The sequence below is a fragment of the Corvus brachyrhynchos genome, unplaced genomic scaffold, assembly GCF_000691975.1.
Source record: "Corvus brachyrhynchos isolate BGI_N302 unplaced genomic scaffold, ASM69197v1 scaffold625, whole genome shotgun sequence".
NCBI classification, from domain to species: domain Eukaryota; kingdom Metazoa; phylum Chordata; class Aves; order Passeriformes; family Corvidae; genus Corvus; species Corvus brachyrhynchos.
This window is the reverse complement of record NW_008238190.1, coordinates 594817-611206: the sequence shown is the minus strand read 5'-3', so window position 1 is coordinate 611206 and position 16390 is coordinate 594817. Positions and strand designations below refer to the sequence as shown.

Below are 16390 nucleotides of genomic sequence, written 5' to 3'. Positions count from 1 at the left end.
TTACAGTACTAACAGTGTTTCAGTACGCTACACTTTCTTTTACTTAATTAATTTAAAATACAAATATAATGCTCCCTTTAAAGATAATTTGGGGGCTGCTAAACCATGTGTATCTCTACGTTACATTCCACATCTCTAAGGAGTGGTATTTAATAAATGGCCAAAATCCAGCTGTTGTTTCAGTAAAGCATTAAGGCAACATACAAAATAGAGACATGAATACTAATCAGACATCAGGCAATAAATCAGACTAAAACTATATTGTTTATATTAAGATCAGGATTAGTCTTTTTCTGTGTTAATTGTAAAGTGTCAACTTTTGGTTTCAGTAAAATTCAGCAGAAGAGGAGGTTATTACACAAAAAACCTGTGGATGGAGTTTATTGATATTGCTAACTGTGTTTCAAGCCCTGACTGCAAGAATGAACATTTCTTAGGGTACTGAAAAGAGAACATAGCAAAACTCCCACATCCTTGCAATCTGAACAATGCGTGGATATATAAACTGTACTATTAAAGATTTTTTTTTCTACATATAATGTCGATTTTTTAGAATCTTATTTCCTACGAAGATGAAAACTAAAAATTAAAATAGATATAAAATTCTTCCCAGAGGATGATATCATTTGGCTTCAATGATTATTGACTGTTTACTGTATTGCAAGGTGGGACAAAACAAATAGAGATCCAACTGTTTTCTGAATGGTACCCTTTTCTTTTTAATTTTAAATGCTTTCTTTCTTTATTCACTGTCTAAATTAAACCAAGTAAAAAAAAAATTCTTGAGAGGTTTATTTTTTAACTTCTCTTTCTTAATTGTTTGGTTGCCCTTTGCAGTATAATAAAAACAAAGTTCTTTAAGTTTTATGTTATTAAGATTTTTTTTTTCTTTTCTTTTTTTTGGTGTGTGTGTGTGTAAGATTAATGCATGACCTTTTTTTTCTTTTTTTCAGCTTTCTTTGTTTATAGGACATAATTCTGGAGACAGAAGTACAGTAATTAATGCAAGGTTGTGTTACGATCAGTTATCTTAGAGAAGCTGAATTCATAAAAAATATATCAAAGTACTTTTTCAGTTATGAGCAGGTAACTGCTTCATGACAAATAGATTTGGATGGTGTACAGTTTAAAGGGGAGTTCTAATGGGCTTTTCATCTGCATTTCAGACATGTTCCAGTCCCTGAAATATAGGTCAGATGCTTCTTTCTTCCATTTGTTAATTCTGCTTCTATGCCTTCTAAATAAAGTCTCTCTTCTCCTCTTATACAATACCAATTGCAGTAAAAAATGATCAGATTCACATATATAGGTGAGCCAAAAGATATTTTATCTGACTGAGGAGGTGTCAAGCCAGCAGAAGGAATCCAAGCTCAGTCAGCCACACCTGGAATTCTGCCTCTTGCTGTTCTCCCTGTGAGCCAAAGCAACAGCAGAAGACACAGTTCTTGGTGTGCTTAGATTATCTGCTACAAATGCATTTTAATTTAGCAATGCTCCTGAATGTAGGATGGTCATGAGTCTTTTGCTTTATGGGTTCTGTTTCTATTTACACCAAGGAATTTTTAAATAAAAAGACTGTATGAACAGAGCCATAAACCACTGTACCAAATACTACACATTAACTGCTCCTGTTTGAGATAAGAATATGCATGTCATAGGAATTACCCATCAAAAAACATTGGTATTAAAACCTCCCTTAGCATATAATTATTTTCCTGGACTATGAGTGTTTTATAATTTAGGTGAACGTTGCTATCAGCACTTTGCAGACAAGGACACCAAGTCACAGAGGTTGCCTTCCTATAAGCTATGCACACATGATAAGCAATGGGTGGTTTAGAGGTGCAGGACTGACAGATTTTATTGCCTTGTATTTTGTAAATACTCACATAGGCAGCAGTATCCTTTAAAATAATGCAAGTAGGGATATTAGTTGTAGGCTATTATCTAGGATATGTAAATTCTGGTTCCAGCTCTCTTACATCATTATACATGGTGTGATTCTTGGGGATGTCCCGTGCAGGGCCAGGGGTGGGATTTCCTTGTGGGTCCCTTCCAACTCAGTTTATTCTGTGATTCTGTAAGTATATCTGCAATTAAGAATACTTCATATTCTTCTCCCCAGGGATGCTGGTTTTTATTTCTCAGCATCAAGCTATATTTGCCATTTGTCATTTGTGTAGTTTTGTCATGTCTTTGTCAGATCCTTCAGGTTTCACCCAGTTTCATGCTAACAGCACAAGTTGCTTGTTACCAGCCTACAAAAGTGATGGTAACAGACAATATTATTCCAGCCAGAAGAATCGTGATGATGGTTTGCAGAAGAGAGAAAAAATTGCTTCTCCCTTCTAAATCCACAGCTAGAAACACTTCCTTCAGTAACGACACACTTTGAACACCTCAGCTCTTTTTATGAAAGATACATAGGTAAGTAATGCAGTATTTAATGCAAATATTACTTCTCTGCTAGCCGTAAAAAAACCTATAGTGTAGGCCTTGAGAAAATTAAAATAATCTGAGAAAAAATAAAGCATTATTCATGTTAAGTGCTTATCGTAAAAGGAATTCATACATTTATTCATTACACATTCAGTTGCATGATAACAAATACAGAAATCTCTATCTCTCAGTTTTCATTTTAGCATTCAAATTGCCATAAACATATTTACAGATAAGATAGTAAACCAAGGTTTTGTCCACATATGTCTTCAGAAAATACTCTGTAATGTTTTCAAATGCCCTTGCTAAATTCAAATACATATCACTGTTGTAGATTCCATCTCTCCTTAATTTCAGTTGGAAACACAATGCCTCGTTTCCTTTACTTAGCCTTTGTTCAGTGTCATGACAAGCTTTTAACTAACTGCTGAGTTCTGTTTTAGAGGTTTCTCTACCTACAGTGACACATAAAAAATAATCCTTGATTGTTCACTGGCACAGGTTTCCCAGAGTATCTGTGGCCGCCCCACGCGTGGGAATGTTCAAGGCCAGGTTGGACAGGGCTTGGAGAAACCTGGCCCAGTGGAAAGTATCTCCACCCATAGCAGGGGAGTTGGAAAGAATGATATTTGAGGTCCCTTCCAATGAAAACTATTCTGTGATTCTGCAGTTCACAAGATAATTCATAATTTTAAGGAGTTGTCTTGGGGTCTATCAGAGGATATTTTCCTCCAAATTTGTCCAAACTGGCACAGGAGTGAAAATGCAAATAAAAATAATTTTTTTTAAATGTTTTTATTATCTATGTTTGAAAAAAAAAGAGCAGAACCACTCGTAATTGATTTTATCCTCCTAATAGAAGAACAGCTAATATCTTCAGCAGAAAGCAGAATCACAACTAAATTATGTCAAATAAATCTCTGCATTTCATCCTAATCAGTGAAAAATGGTGTCTAAATACTTGGAGTGGCACAGGGCAGGGAATCATAGAATCACAGAATTGTTTGAATTGGAAGGGGCCTTAAAGGATCTCATTCCAACTCCCCTGACATGAGTAGGGACACCTTCCACTAGACCAAGCTGCTCAAAGACCTGCCCAACTTGCCCTTGAACACTTCCAGGGATGGGGAGTCCAAAACCTTTTTGGGCAACCTGTTGAGCATCCAGAATCATTGTAGAGGAATAAAAACTTCAATTTAGTCCCAGTAAGTCCCATGCAGCATGACTATTTATTAGTAGATTTTAACAGCCCTCTTCATCATACTCTTGTCTCACTCCTTTATGTTAGGCTTTGGCTGCATATGTTTCCAATAATTCACTTAAAATCTTCCTCAGCCTAATGGGCATTTCTGTTCAGTTCTCACCTCACCACAGTGCTCCTCTCCTAATGCCATTATGTATCTGTCTTAAAACAGCTGCTCTCAAATTAACTTTCTCCCTCTTGTTGGGCTGCCTAATGTTTCAGATCTGTGGTCTGCAGGGCAGGACTGATAACACTGAGCTGCTGAAGCAGCCTGATTGATTTTCAGCTTTGGGTAAGTACATGCCAGGTTTCTTGGTGACCTGAAATGCACCCAGTGCCTTTAAAATTGGGAAATGGGTTATCCATTGCACATTCCATCTTCTATTTTTAGGGTTTTTTTCCAGTTTTACTTATAGATGTGTACAAGAACTTCTTCTTGAATATCAGCTTGCTGTTTCATTACTGTGGTACCCTTTAGTTCTTTGCTGAAAAGCACTGGAAGCAAAAGCAGCATAACCTCACTTTCTCTATAGTAAGTACAAAAAAAGAAAAAAAAACAAACCAAACCTCCAGCGCTATCTGTGCTCTAAAATGTTTTGTGTGATCAGAAATCTGAGGGAATTGAGCTTTGAGCCAGTCAAATTTAATTTTTCCCTTTGGGTTTCTCATGATCATGAAGTTTATTAACGAAGCAGTTGGAAAAGAAGACAATGGCCTGCAGAGCTTCCAATAAGAACTAAAATTAAGAATGAATGTGTTGAACAATTTCATGTAGGAGAGGTTTTCTTCTATATGTAGCAACCAACAAGGACACAAAGCACAATGTACAATAGAAAATTCAAGGTAAGACACCTATTTTCAGACAAAAGAGGTCGAAAATATAAAACCTTGGTAGCCAGCAAGGCAAACTCATTTCTTCCTTGTCTGGTCATCAGCACCTTGCAGGTGGTCAGATCTCTGTCATCAGGGCCCAAAGTTTATAAATTACAGCAGGATATGTGAGCATAACAGTAGATGTGAGTTTATTCACTCCTGAAAAATATATTAGGGCCATGAGCAGATTTAAAATTAAACACAAAAGACACCAATGCAAATATCTCCTTCTACAGAAATATTGGGCATTTTTATAATACTAGACTATGTGTTAATATTTTACTGTTTGCAACATTTTATTTTCTAGTTGCAGATAAGCATTTTCACCTCCAAAATAAAATTAATTAAAGCAAAATGCATGTTCACAAGGCCACAGAGTTGTTACAAGTTCTGACCAAGATCAAATTACAATTTATATAACTAAGATGAAGTCCAGAAAACAATGCACTCCTCTTCCTTCATTTCTCCAAACCCATGGATGGATAAGCTCATTCCATTTTTACATGTCAACACATTTTAAAACATAGGATTCTTCTGGGTGCAGGTTGAGTCACCTCCTTTAAAGGATGACTTTCTGCTGGGACACAACAGGGCTTTAAATGAAAGACCGACAGAGTCTATCTCAATGACTTGGTCCAGTGGAGCACCTTTTAGTTATGATGCAAATGCTGTAGTCAACAAAACCACCATTTGTGATTTTAATCTGCAAATATGCACATATGTGGCTAAATTTGTATTCATTATTATATAGGACAGAGCTTGTTTCCCAGAAAACTCACACAGCTCTTCCTCAGAACTTGCAGTGCCATCCTCCAAAAAGCCTAAATTTTACTTGTTAAGTGTCCCTCAGAGAAATTACAATTTCTCTGCAAAAGCTGGCAATTTTGCAAGTTAAGGTTGAAGACAACTCAGGCAAACCTTTGCACTTGCTGTTAGAAACTACTTGCAATGTAGATAATGCTACTAATATTTAATAAAAGCATATCATTACTTTCTCTGCTTCCAGAAAAATTTCATTTCATTCAAAGGTGTACATGAACAAAGTGAAAAAAGTACTCCTGTTTAATCAAAACATGATAATTAGCAGGAGTCCAAGTACCCTTATCTTGGGGAACAAGAATAGCAGGTAGCAATTTCATTGCTCTTTCAAGTCCATGCTTGTGCTACTGAGTGGGAGGATCTGACAGCTACGAATTCACTTCTTGTCATTTCAGGGGAAGTAATTAGCGAGTTGACTACATCTGCATGGTTATTAGCGTGGATGGTGCCTTGGATTTAGTAAGATGTAGATGGCTGCTGGCTTCCATGAAAGAAAGGTTAATGGAAACATTTGTCCTGTGACGAAGAATTTTGAATGGAGTGTGATAAATCATCCGCCTCTAGAAAACCGTGGAATGGGTGCCTCTTTCAATTTCAGAAATCATTTATGGGATAATTTTGCTAATCACAATATACAGGATATAGGTAAGCAAGTGTCTTGGGGTGACTTTATGGTGCTGTATCCCCTATCACGTGCTTATTGCCCAGACATGAATTCTGTGCCTTTCTGTCCCTTTAAGCCAGATTCAAGAGAGGCAGGGTGAAGGCAGTGGAATTCCTTCAGTGGCTGTGTTCAAAACACAGGTAACTTGCTTGGTCTCTCCCCAGCTCTCGGCTCTGCAGCAGGGAAAAGAGCTGCATTCTCTTGCTTTTTAACTAGCTTCTTGTTCATTAGCTGAAAGCAAGGAGTTTTCCCAGGACTGTGGCTTCTTTTTCTGAAACTGTTCAGCTTTGCTCTGGTCCAGAACACATCACTGGGAGGCCCCCATATCACGGCCTGGAGGGCCCCATGCCGCACCCCAGCTCCGGAGAGAGAAGAGCCACACCTACAGAAAGGGCTCTGAATCTACCAGGTTTTTCTCCACAACAAGAAGGTTTATTATCTAACCTTTTCAATTTTGTGCCTGTGTGCACTTTGCTTGTTAAATAAACAGCTTTTTTTTTCACTTTCCTCCAAGAAATTTCTTTCCCAACCTGTGGGGGAGGGGCTGCTGAAATCTGTCTTCTACTAGAGGACGCGTGCATTTCTGACCTCTCCTACCAATTTGTCTCAAACCGAGACAGCAAGTTTTCCCTACTCATAGGCTGCAAGTCTCGCTTCAAGTTCTTCTAAGTTCATGACGCTAATGGTAACTATAGTCACTGTATGAGGGTTGTGACAGCTACGACAGAACCACGGGGCTAAGGCCACAGAGTGACTTTATTGTTCACTCCAGCTTCAGCCATCTAATTCCCAGAACCTTCAGACATCTTCAGCAGCCACACTACATGACAATTCACCCCACTTTAGCCCCAAGAACCTAGGTTTTCTTTATTGTATTTCACATTTGGGATCATTATTCATCTAAGTGACGTGAGACGCAGATGTTATTGCATGCTCTAGCACTTTGTATACTTAGATTACTAATTAGAAACTACAATATGTGTGACTTCACTGTGGATAACGGTTCTGGATAAACATATAAACTCTCCTGTTTTAATGTCACCATCCAGATGCAGACCTTGCTTGCAGTAAAAAGCAGCCAGGATCTACAGATTCAGAGCTGAATTCCCCAGATCGTATGAGGGGCTCAAACCAATGAGATTGTGCTAGTGAAACTCTGCTGCAAGAGAACAGAGAAGAACCTAAGAAGGAGATACTGTCTCAGTTTTCTCTTTTGAGTAATTATTAGGGTATCGTTGTAGGCCTGAAAGGAGGACTGAAGAGCTCAGCTCGGAGAATGAACTCCTCTGTCAGCAGAAGAACCATTTAAGTTCTTCTGCTGTTCCAAACTACTGGATGGATCAGACAGAGACTTGGTGGATCAGGATAGGGAGAACTGAAAGGTTTTTCAATGGAATCAAACCAAAACCACCCATTGCTGAATTGGAGGTCTTCTGCCCTGTACAAAGCTGGTATGAAGAAAAAAATATATTGTTTTGTGTAAAACAGACAAAAATATTTTAATAATGGTTTCTATTCTTGGCTGACTCTTTCTACACTCTGAATATGGCAGATATTTTGAAATAATTTTAATAAAATTGTTTAATTGTTATCATTATTCTTACTATTACTGCTATTATAAAAATACACCACAGAAATGTTTTGTATTGTGACATTTATAAGAAAAGGCTTTTGTCTTCCTTCCACAGTTTTAATCTGGCTAATCAGTGCTTAGGGAGACCAACCACAAGGTCACACTTCTGTACAGCTTTTGGTTATTTTTCTTCTCTCTGTATTTAGCAGATACACAATCTCAGGTTTCTTGAAGAAATAGAAGGGTAATACACCGTACTTTGATCCTCCGTTGACCCTTTACTCAGTGAAGAAGAGAAGATGGCCGAGGCAGGAATACTTTTCACTTCTAACACAAAGAAAGTTAATGGAGTGTGGAAAATAATAAGCATGAACCATTAGCAGCTAAGGAGTATTGGTGCTTTTATGCATGTGAACATGAGGCAAGCATAGATCTCTCATGACAGCACACAGAGTAAACACTTTTCTCTTCCAGCCATGGTAAGCACTTGTTGGGCAGAGATGCTGGAGAAATAGCATCATAGGATCACAGCATCCCATGGAGCTGGCCACCAACCGGATTTAACTCTACTCACCACCACTGGCCATCTGCCAAGTTTTGTATAATAATAAAATATTAATAATGACTCATAATAAACAGTCATTTGCTTGCTTACTTAATTTCTAAAACAATGCAGAAAGGGAAGTCATATCACCAGCCAGATTATCAACTAAGGTAATTCTGATTAGATAAATGCTCCAACTGGGAATATAAAGAGTAGAGCTATAGCGGTCAAAAGACAATTTAACCAGTTTTCCCCGTTTGGAGATGGACAACATCCCAAGGAATCCCACACAGTGGCACAGCAAATTTTCACAGTTATTTTTGACAACAGAGATCAACTTGAGAGGGAATTTTGGCTCATGGACTGGTGTCTGAGAGTGATGCATGAGATGGTTGGCTGGGTTTTCACACCTCACCTGTCCCAGAAATGAAACCATTTGTGTTCTCTTTCATTCCCACTTATACCCCATTTCCCCGTATGTGTTTCTACATGACCCCTTTTTGGCTTTTTGAGCTTTGAGAAATAGATTTTTTTACCAAAATTATTAAACTCAATAACCTGGTAGGCAACTATTCCATGTTAGGGTGGCTTAGTTTTCTTCTGGAATATTGTTGAATCAGCTTAAAAAATTGTACAATGAATGCCAGAGAGTCAGTGAGGCTGAGAAAAGGGCAGAGATGAACAGTGGGATTTTATCTTTTTCTTCACAAATGAGTTTTTAGATTTGGCTTATTTCATCTCACAGAACTACAGACTGTTTCTGAGTCTCCAGTGTCTGTTCCTAGCAGGTGATAGCACATACATCATTCCTTGTGCATGATTTATCACAAAAAATAGCTCTAGGTATTAATAGCTACATAGAGATACTAATATCTATGTATATTAATATATTATAATATTAATAGCTCTTGATAGATAGCTCTACACTTGATCTCTACACTATTTCCTCTTCTGAGACTGCACAGCATGGTGCAGAGGCTCATAGCTGTAGCTGCTGTTGGGCACTGCTGTGTCTGAAGTGAATCTGACAGTAGAGTAGCTCTGTTGAGTTTTCTAAGGGCATGTTAGATAGACACAGACCACTGCATTGCCAAGCCTAAATTCCAAGACAAAAAACTCTTCAAGGTGTTCTGACCAACTTCCAAACTTTGAGAAGGTGTTTTGTGACTTGAGAGGGGAGATGATGCCTGGAGAATCAGGCCTCTGGGGCACCTACACTCCAGAAAGACACTGACTGCATTTGCTTCTCTGATATTGTTTGTATCAGAGATTCTAGTAAAGGAAAATTAGAAAATTAAGCAGCATTTTTTAAGTCTTTGAAAATGTTAATTGACAAAGAACTGTCACCTGATGTAAACAGCCCTCAAAATAATTGCATGAGTTGTATTTGTAAGAAAAGCTGAATGCTGGGCATTAAGTGTATGACTGGAATTTTAGGGGTGATTCTTCTTGAGTACATGCAGAAAAATGCAACTTGTTGCTTTGGTAATTTCTTACATGAAGTCTGAAAACGATTTAGGACTGAATAGCTGTCTTATGAAAGCAAAGTTCAAAGAAAAAAAGTTTAACATTAGAGCAGGAGATCATGTATCTGAGTAGCACAGCATGTTTAGAATAGGATCAGACTATTCCCTTAACAAGAAAAATACTGAAGTTCTCAGCAGAAAGAATCAAATTTCATCATGATCTGAGACTTCATCTAAGGCGACTCATCTCAGACTGAAATGTTGAGAGATTATCCAACTATCACTAATGTGCACCTTAGAGGCAAACTACCACCCTTAAAAATATATTTCAAAGAAAAATATTGGGATTTTTTTGGTTTTAAAGTCAAATTGTTTCCATCAGAGCGAGAAAAATCTGCTGTGATTTTCCAGTCTCCTGTCTCTGTAGTTTCAAACGTTTTCCATTTCCCTTCTTAGTAAGAGAAAATAGTCACACTAAGCAGCAGGTGTGTTGTTGAAGGTGCCTCCTTGAAACCTAAACTAAGTGAGCAGTCTGGGAACTTTTTGCATTCTTAATTTCTTAATGCTACTCTCTACTTTTCTATGCATGGCTTATATTTATCTTACTATGGAATAACCTACTCTGCCAGACACATGGTACTGTTCTCCTTCCTTTTGCCATCTTACCAAGGATTGTGCAAAGCAAGGCTCACTCTTTGTTTTCCTCTATCCAGACACTCTGAGAGGTATCACCGTGACTTATGAAGGTCCTTTTTCTGACAAGCTGTCAGAGAAGGCACCACAATTCAGGCACCTAGATTTAGAAAGCTACAAAATATGTGTCTATATGCAAGGTAGGTAGCCAAAATCTCCTTGCTCTTAAGTATGGGTGCTATCCAGTTGCCCACACAGGAGCCTTGATGTTTGATATGCTCTTGGGAATATTTTCTGGTTTTCATTCACTGGACTAGAAGGGCTCTGGTGATCCATAGCTCCTGTGTCACACAGGGGACAAATATCAGCCACACATGACGTGTGGAAGATCTACAGCTTTCTGGGTGAGGGTCCTAAACCAAAGCAGAACTGCAGGCTCTCACAACATGTGATAAAGGAAGTGAGCAAAGAGCTGAATCTCTACTCCTAATGCAGACATTAAAATTTGGATGTTTAAATGTGAACCTTAGTCAAACAGAGTAGCCATAATCTCAGCTCTTTTTGATATACGTAAGTCAGAATTCTTTACAACAGAAGTGACTATTAATCTCTTAATAATGCAGATAATACCAAATGATAGCAAAATGAAAAATATTAATAAAACACAGGCTTAAGAATATCGTTCAAATGCATGCACCAGTATTCTTGTATATTCTTCATTTCTTGTTTTGAACAATGATGAATATGGAACACAAACACAGGCAATTTTGCTACATCTCCATAATCAGTCTGAATACCCTTGGGAGACTGTCTTTGGAGACAAATTGATCATTTCATATGTATTTTTTTATCCCATTTCAGATAGGGCTAATAAATATATGGAGAATCATGACGGAAAGGAAAAAATAAAAGGAAAAAAAAAGAAGGCAAACAATCTTGGGGCTCAAATCCAGTTGTGGCTTGCTCAGTCCATCCAAATATTTTATTTTCTCTATAAAAAAGAGAATGGAACTTAATTTAGGGTCGGTCTACACATGCAGTTATTGTTTTATATAAGAGCAGAAATGTTCTAGAAACTTTGTACCCTAAATATGAATGTGAATAGTACTTTTGTGACAATATCTCTTCACAGATCTAGCTGATGTGCCCCACCTTTGTCTTCTTTCATCTTTAAGGAGTTTGTATTTCCCTCGCTTTTTCCTTTTTCATTATTGTACCTTGAAAACAAATATAATATTCTTTATAGCACAGGTAATTTTTGTAAGCATTATATAAACCTAGAATATTTCCATCTACATTTTATATCTTTTTTCTTAAATTCACCCACACACTTCCAACATCTTATTAAAGATGAGTAAATGCGTTTTATTTGATGCATTGGTGAATGCACTACTTCGTTAGGAAGCCTCATGGAAATTCATGTGCTTAATGCTAGAGTGCTTTCCATCCCGTACCCATTTCAATTAGAGTTTGACACTGACACAGCCTTAATGCCCTCGACTGCTCATTTGACACAATCTCATGCAGTGATATCTCACCAAAACAGGAAGCTGCTCTCTCATCTCGTTTGCATTATGTATTCATTTTAAGATTAGTCACATGGTTAATGAGCATCTTGGAGCCTGTCCAGTTTACTGCTCTATGTCGTGCTTCCTTTCCTGACACACCACTTATATTAACTCTCTGTGATGTTGCCAAAGACTGTGCAGACTGTAAATTGCTCTTAGTCATTTGTTCCAGAAAATTATCACATCCACTGCCATTTGGAATTTATGCCCATTGTTGACTACAATTAAATATTAAATGTGTGCTAAAATAATTTCATTTTCACAAAGTGCTAAGCTCTTATTTTTTTCTACGTACAGTGTAATACTAATTTTACCCTTCCCCTCCCCCTTTACTTACAAAACTAGTATGTTTCTGTCTCAAAATTTTGAAATGCTTGTAGCAAGCCTAAAACATGACCATTATACCAAATTGATCTTAAAGTGGCATTAAACTCAAAGTGACAGCATTAAAATTAGGAATTCAGGTAACATTTAACTTTTTAATCAATGTTTACCCTATATTTTAAATGAATACTGGCACATCTATTTCTGCATTTATGTGTACACACACTTATTTATATCTAATCTGCAGTTTGAGTTTCTCCAGATCTTATCAGCTTTTCCAAACTAAGACAATCAGATGAAATAAAAGAAAGTTTCTTACATCTGAAAGGAACATTTATTGTGCAAATTCATTTTGACACCTTACATGTGTTCCGCACTATAGAGAGCATTTATTCCAATAAACTCTTATTGGAATAAAAAAGTTAGGCTTTCCACATAGTTGGAAAGACAAACCAAACAAAAAACCAGCAAGCAAACAAAACCTCAGCAGACAAAAACAAAAAGACAACCTCCTCCTTCAAATAAATTTATAGTGATCTTCTTTGAGAAAGTCTTGCATGTTTTTTACACCACCAACATCCAGTAAATTCTTCAAAAATGTAGGTATTCATTTTATAAATCATAAATACAGAGAGAAAAAACATGTAAATAATTCTAAACCTATTTGTATAGACCTTTCAAGATCAAAATTAACACATTTGAAGTATATGTATGAATAAAGTACAAATCTATAACCATATGTATCCCTTAATGTAGAAACTGAAATATCCTTTCAGCAAAATTTCTGTGTCATCTCACAGTAGCAGCAGCAGCTTTTCTGTGATCAAGATGCCCTGTAATATTTCAGAAATGTCAGTGGATAACAGAAGAAAAAAGTTGCAAGTACAAAGCACCATTGTATTCTTATTGGATATTTCTGCTGTATTGCTAGAGATATAAGTCATTGTAGAAAGAGAAAACTCTGATGCATTGGTAACATAATGGTGAAACACAATGAAAAGGAATGATAGGGAAAATCCATGGATTCCTGGGGACTCTTGCAAAAAAAAGATGAAAAATAACACCTTGCATCTTCAAAGCTACAAGATTATTACTGAACAATGTTCAGCATAAATCCCTGTGTGTTTAGATGGGAGCAGAATTGGGAAGAGGAAGCACATTTGGCAGCATATTAAAGTGAAGGGGCTCTGCATTCTCTGGTCAGTATCAGTAAGCAGTTTTCACTATAGCTTCATGTTGGATTAGATTAAAAAAAAAAAAAGAAAAAAATCTTTTCTCCCCTTAAAGCTCACTGTCTTATCAGTTCATAGATGAAGCATAAAATGCAAATAAAATAAGGAGGAAAAGAAAAATCTTCTAAAGAGCTTCAGAAGCCAGTTGCCCATGTGTGTGCTTCTGTAGAGTTACAAGTAGGCCCGGACATAAAATGTGTTTGTTATACAAAAACAAAAAAAAAAAAAAAAAAAAAAAAAAAAAAAAAAAAAATTCAGAACAATTCTTAGTACTAAAAGGATTTAAACTTTTATGAAATAAAATATGAAACCCATTTAGAAGCCATTTATTTTTAAATCAAAGCAAAAAAACTACTGTAGATTCCTTGTTTTAGGGTTTTTATGTGTTCCTAATTGACCATACAAGATGGTTTTGTGGAGCTTTTGTATTTTGTGACTGAATGTGATTTGGCTCTGCTTTTCAACTAGAACTTCAACCAGATTATACCAGTGCAAAGCCCATGCGTTTGGGGAACAGTTTTTTGTCTCCTATCTTTACCAAGATGGCAAACTATTTCACAGGAATCTACAGAAATGAAAACCAGCTGAAATCATTATTCCATTTCCATGCCAATGCTTAAAGTTGACAATGAAAACTTAAAAATGACAAAGGGATTATCAATATTTTGGTAGCCCCAGAGGCATCAACAACTTCCCCTTATTGCCTAAAGTGACAGACTTCTGAGATTTCAGGGACAATGATTCTGCTTACAAAGGCCCCTCTATTTTGGTACCTCCTACCCAACTATTTGTTTTAGGAGAGATAATTAGAAAAAACCCGATCAAGTGCAGGGAGGTACAGCATCAATTCTGTCAGCTCTACCTCTTCAAATCTTTGCTAAATTTGCACAGTTAAGTATCATGGTCACTGGACCAAAATTTCATACCACAGAAAACACAGAGAATGGAATAGGTAGACGAAGAATATGAGAAAAAAAAATAGGTTGGTATTTGTTAGATCCTTATGTTCATGTCAAGCAAATGAAACAATCCACCTTATTTTAAAACTCATCTGTAGAACTGTATTCTCAACAGTTTGGTCAGTACTGTGAACCTGTGGATTATCGTTTAAATACACTATAGAACTTTGTCTGGACAATATCAACCACTCAGTGACCTCTACAGAAATCTTCTTAAAAATGCCCAGAGACAAATAAAGCCACAGGTAAGAAGAACCAGCTATTTCCAAAGAAGTACACAGACAAGTGAGGCCGGTGTGCCCAGGAAAGCTCAGGGCAGCCCAAAAGTTCTATAAACATGATAGAAATTGCTGAGGAATGGAAGTGTCCTAAAATGTACGGCACAAGGTAAAGGTAATAGAGTAACAGAGAGATCAGGGATCTCAGACAGAGATGAAAAACTGTGTTTAATTTTCTTCTTTGTCACTCAGACAAATGTAGATTTCATATGTGGCCTGGTTTTTTAATTTCTGCATCATCTGCTGTTGGGTTACAGTGAGAAACAAAGCTCTGACTAGACAGATCTCTGATCTTAGATGATAACTTCCATGACGCAAAGAATCTGTGTCTAGTTCCTCATGACTTTAGAGGAATAGCCTTTTCTCTGGTATCTCCTCACATCAGCATAGTCTTGGCCCTGGATGTGCTCATTTTGGATCCCCTTATTTTTTTAGGCTGATGGTCTAAATAGTAAAAATATCCCTACCAGTGGATGTGTAACTAAACATGAGATTAATTCTGTGAGTTGAGACCAGTAACGTAAAAGTACTAAAAACAGCCTCAACGATACAAACTTTTTCAGTGGGCTGACATTCAAAAATTATGTGTTTGTTGTTAGAGATGTGACATCAATGATTCCTTCTACTTTTTTTTTTTTTTAATGCCCAATTTTACGGTGTCATACCACAAGTTTACCTGAGAGGAAACATACATAATTAGCCCAAGATTATTCTCTTCTGTTTAGTACATGTTTTGGAGCCCAGATAGTAATAAGAGTTTTTCAGGATGTCCTCAGCATGTTCTGAAAAACAGAAGAGCTGAAGAGAAAAACTTTTACTTCTAGATCTCTGTCTAGCCAGCTGGGTGAGATGGAATTCATAGTTCCCTGTTTACTTTTACCCTCTCTTCTCTTCTTTAGTGTTGGTTTTCCTGAGTGGAAGCTCTTCCTAACTCAAGGAGACCTTCATCCTGATTAGGTCCTCTAGGCATTTTTTTTTTGCACTTAGAATGCATCATAAGCTTTCTTTCTCTTTATTCTTATCTATTATTCATATTGTGGTGGTGTCTAGAGACCAATAAGTTAAGATTATTATGAGATACAATATAGGGATAAATACTGATGGCAGGTGGATAGCTAATAATAAAGATGGATGTATGTACATAACTTAATGATGTCGATAACTAGTAATGTTCTTCTTTTCCAATTAGATTTAATGATTTTTTTTTTTTTCTGAGAGCAGAAAATGAAATTGCAACAATTCCACAGTAGTTTTGCCTTCTTTAAAGCTGAGACCTTTGCTCTTTTGCAATTTTTTTAACAGTTATAGAATTACTAGTGAAATGAAGAGTTTATACATTTTTTCATTATTAAAATTATGACCATTTGCCAAGAGTTAGCATCCAGGAAATGTGGAATACTATAGAAATAACTAATAAAAATAAAGTGTCATTACCTGCTCTATTTAGCAATACAATAATTTTATAGAAGTTAAATGTGAGTTAAAAATACTTCAAAAATTATAAGAAAAAAGGTTTCTGGCTGAGGGGGTTAATTTCTTCTTTTTTCCCCAAAGAAATCTTTGTAAATGAGGATTGTTCTAGTGCCTTTTCCACTTATTGGACCCAATAAGTGTCATCCTTTTTATTCTGCCATCTTTTCTTTGTTATAATTAAATATGGCACATGGATAGTGTGTATAAATGCAAGTATATGTAAAACTAAGTAACAAAGGCACTCTTAAATGAATAAAAATGCATTTCTGACAGTCAGTAAGCATTTAAAATTTATTTCAGAT

At 36.6% G+C, this 16390-nt stretch overlaps 1 protein-coding gene across 1 annotated transcript in view; it reads right to left on the bottom strand.

The window, feature by feature from the left end:
* The window catches only part of RIT2 (Ras like without CAAX 2), a 186367-nt gene that overhangs the window by 111024 nt on the left and 58953 nt on the right, over positions 1–16390 (bottom strand). The gene's annotated exons all lie outside the window — the stretch shown is intronic.